Here is a 4,576-nt window from a genome sequence, read left to right as displayed (position 1 = left end):
CTTTGAAAGAAGACTGAAACTCTAAGTCTAATGAGATTTGATAAGAATTATGCATTGCTATGAGATTTGATGGGACATCTTATTAAAAAGAAAAGATTCGGTTCCATGATTTGCTATGAGATTCGGTTGTGTTATTAAATTTTCTCTATAAGCCCACTTCCCTCAATAACAAGGATCAGGTTCCTTAAAATTTGACATCACATTTCTTTGAGCAGTATATTTATTAAAAACAAAAAAGCAAAATCAGGATCTCCCGATCCTGATTGTTGGGTGAGGTTCCATGAAGATTCATCAAAAAGAAAAATAATAAGGCCAAGATTAATATTTATAAAACAAAACTGTGATTGACATTATATATTTATACTGATTAGCTGTATTATTCGTAATAACGTTGGTCAATATGTAGCCTGTATAGAATGGCATCTTTGAGAAGACAAGAGAGTGGGACACGAAGTGGTTGAAGATTAAATTTCAGGAATTAACTACATATGGCAAGTGGTGGCTATTTGGTTACAGTTCCTCTTAACCAACAACCATGCTACCGTATAATTAATGAGCAAGGGTAGTCGGTGCTGTCAAGACTCTCACTCATTTAATTCAATTTTTCTTTTTGGGCCAAACAACTTAATTATGTGTTAGAACTCCTTTCTCTCTCTTTTACGTGTGTGTGGTGTGTGTTTGTTTCCCAAAAAACATGTGAAGTTACGTATAGTTGAGAAAAAAAAAATTACATCTTCATTCTTTGTAGAATCTAAATCAAACAGTAGATGATTAATAATAATAATATATAATCTACTAACTTCCATACCATCAACAACATCATCAACTAACTTAAGAGCCATTGATTTGGATTTGTTCACTTTGGGTAGGTCAGACTCATAGGACTAAAGAGATCCTACAAGTTCATCAATAGGGATGGAGTCCACATCCTTGCTTTCAGTAATGGCAGTCACTTTGGGTCTAAAGTCTTCAGTTAAAGATCTAAGAATCTTCCTAACAATTTTAGGTTGATCATAAATTTCACCCAAATTAAAAGCAGAATTAACAATGTCATTCAATTTAGCATAGAATTCATCAAAAGTTTCATCCTCAAACATTCTAATGCTTTTAAATCTAGAACTCAATTGCTGCAGTTTATTGATCTTAACTGTCTTTGTGCCTTCATGCACAGTTTGGAGGATTTTTCAAGCAGTATGAGCAACCTCAACATTTAAGATCCTCTTAAATTCCTCCATAGAAACAGCATTGAAGATGGCATTCATAGCTTTGCTATTGAAGCCTGCTGCTTCTTTTTTAGAAGTTTGCCACTCACTCACAGGAGTAGTGGGCTTCTGCCATTCGTATTCAACGAAATTCCACACTCTCTCATCAATAGATTTCAGGAATGCTTTCATCCTTACTTTCCAATAAGTATAGTTGTTCCCATCAAAGTGAGGAGGAACAACAAGAGAGTGTCCATGCTCCATGACAACAGGGGTCAAGGATCAGCTCAGGGATCAAAAAATCTCTTACAAGAGAGCAACCCGCTCTGATACCACTTGAACAGTTTTAGACCCCTTAAAACAACCAGATTGGTTAGCCTAGTTAATTAGTCAAGTTGTTACTTAGTCAAATTATGCAATTCTAGGTTAAAGCAATCAAATAATCATATCAAAAGTATAAAGCAGTGGAAATATAAAAGACACAATGATATGATCACCCAGGAAACCACATGATAAAAACCTGGGGAGGATTTGACATAGCTATCCTCAAGGTAAACCTGAATCCACTATGCGAAAGAATCGAAGTTCATACAGAAGGACTACAAGCTCCCCGCTTGACTTCCTAATGCTACCCACCAGTAGAACTTACTGACACGACCACGTGCAAGCTCCGAATCCACGGACTCCTTCTTTCTTGAATTCTTCCAATCAGCTACAAGCACCCACGCTTGATATTCTTTAAGCTTCAATGGTAGCAACCGAGTTGATCATCAAGATGTTGATACTATCTCTATCTTGAAAACCCTAAGCTTTGTGTAAAGGAAAGCTCCTCTAGATCTCACAAGAGATTTACACAAAACCGCAATGTATGAGCAACAATACAACTGGAGCAACTCTAAAAACGTGGCTAGGGTTTTTCTTTATATACCTAGGGTAAAAACAGAAAACCCAAAACGTTAAATGAGTTAGGGCTGAGCTGGAATATTCTGCAGAAAAACATTCTGCCCGAGATTCGATCGATCGAGCCTTTCCTTCGATCGATCGAGCCAGGCCGAAATGCACCAATGCATCTGCAGCCACTCGATTCCAACTTTACATGAAAGACCCAACTTTGAGCAAGTCTAAATAAGACTAAATAACCTGTTTTGATCATGGTTTGCCAACAATACAAATTAGAGTTCTAAATACATAAAATCCAAATCTTTAGAACTTAACAAACTCCCCCTTTGGCAATCCGTGACAAAACACAAACTAAAAGCTCAAAGTTTACAATTAAAAAGCCTTTACAAAATAATGCTCATAAAATCAAAATTCAATCCTAACTACTATCCATCAGTTGCAAGTGTAGACAGCAGCTCAATTGAATCAACCTGTATATTCCTGAAATACTCAACAAACGCATAAACGCATGTGTGACAGAAAATAGTATATAAACAGGTATAACATTCTTGTATGATTCACACAACACATAATAAAGAAATATATCATGAATAACACATAGAATATAAATCAATAAACAGTGAATCCAAAGAAACAAGAATCAAATAAAAAATCATGTATATCAATCAATGTTACTCCTCCTAACATGAATATCCCAAAAATGATATACAAGGTGAAGCGCCTAAACACAATCTACTCCACAAACAAATAAAAATCTCCCTAACTACAAAATCTCCTCTACAAACTCTACTCCCCCTTTTTGTGACGGAATGCCAAAGGGCAATCACAATCCATCATCAAAAGGAGGTGGTGAGGGTAAACGCAGACGCGCTAGATCAGCTTGCAAAGCTCGGATCTCATCAAAAAGGTCCACCAAAAGCTGACCATGAGCCGCCTGAACGGTCATGACAGTCTCCAAAGTACGACGGATATCAAAGTCATCCGATGGAGGTGGAGGAACAGCAGCAGTAGCAGCAGCATCAGGATCAGGAACAGCCTCACCAACAGGACCTGTAGAAGAAGAAGGAGGAGGTGCGGACCCGGAAGGCTCAGACCTAGGGTGTTTAGAGCCAGCTAGAAGGTGAGCAGCCCTCTGTCTAAGAAAAGACGCACCTAAGGGACCGATGACATGCACAGGCTCTGAGGAAGGGAATCCTCTAAACCTAAATAAAGAAGAATCCTATGGATGAAAATAGGATGAACTAGTGCATGAACAGAAGATGAACTCTTATACACTTCATTCAAAGAAAGAAGGAACAAGTGTGGAAAACTGATAGAAGCATCAGTGACAAGAGCGTACAAAAATACACACGCTCGAGAGGAATGGTGTGAAGATGAGAAATGGGCCAAATGGAGTGACAAGTTATCCTAAAGAAAAGATAGTGAAGCTCAGAAAGCTCAGCAGTGGTGATCCGATGATCAGAACCCCACTGGATAGTAGACCCAGTGATGTAAGACATAACATCGCTCAAAACTAGAGACTCATCATATGGATAGACAGGGTGCTGTACCAAAGGTACCCCTAGAGCATCAGCCACTACCTTAGGAGTAATGGAGTACTCTACGCCTCATATCCAACTCTTTACTAAAGTGTTGGAATCATAGATGCGGATAGAGATGTTCGAGTAGAACTCTCTAATCAAGGTAGCAGGTGGAGGAGGATCAGAAATATCCACCAAGGGTAACCAGCCTCAACGCTCAAAATTTGCCCTAATGACAGGATCAAGCTCATCTAGAATGACAGAACGCTCAGACCAAATTTCCTCTTAAGATTCAACTTATCATAAACCTCTTGATTTTTCTCACTGGGAATTTCTCTCTGTCAAAAGGAGGAGGGGATGGGGAAGAGGCGGTGACAGACTTACGGGCTCTAGTTTTCCTAGGCATGATGCTAAGGAAAGGACAGAGACACAGAGAAAACCAAAAAAAAAATAAAAAAACCAAGGGCAGACTGCAAGCCAGCACAAAAAAAATATAGAGCAAAAATCCATATGATGCATGAACATTTAAAATGACATGATGCATGTACTAATGCAGTAAACAAAGGTCAAAATTAAGTTCAATTGCACAAAATTGGCTTGAGCACAGAGTTTCTAACAAAAACCCAAAAATTTGAAAACCACTTGAAAAATTTTGAAACACATGGATGAATTAAGCCTTATAAACATTACACATAGATTATTGTGCCCAATTACATCAAATCCACAAGCCAATTTCATCAATTACAACTCAATTTAACAAAATCCCCAATTCGGAACTTGAACATAAACCCTAGAATTTCAATTTCTCACAAAAACCAAAATTGATCAAATTAAACTATTACAATCAAGCTTATAACATGTCCCATAAAAACCCATTGATCAATTGCACAAGATTTTGCTTGAAACATCAAAAATCCCAAAAATAAAGAGGTCCGAAAATTTGAGGGCAAATGA

This window comes from Quercus suber, unplaced genomic scaffold (assembly GCF_002906115.3).
Source record: "Quercus suber isolate HL8 unplaced genomic scaffold, Cork oak 2.0 scaffold_29, whole genome shotgun sequence".
NCBI classification, from domain to species: Eukaryota; Viridiplantae; Streptophyta; class Magnoliopsida; order Fagales; family Fagaceae; genus Quercus; species Quercus suber.
Note: the sequence above shows the minus strand (reverse complement) of the source record.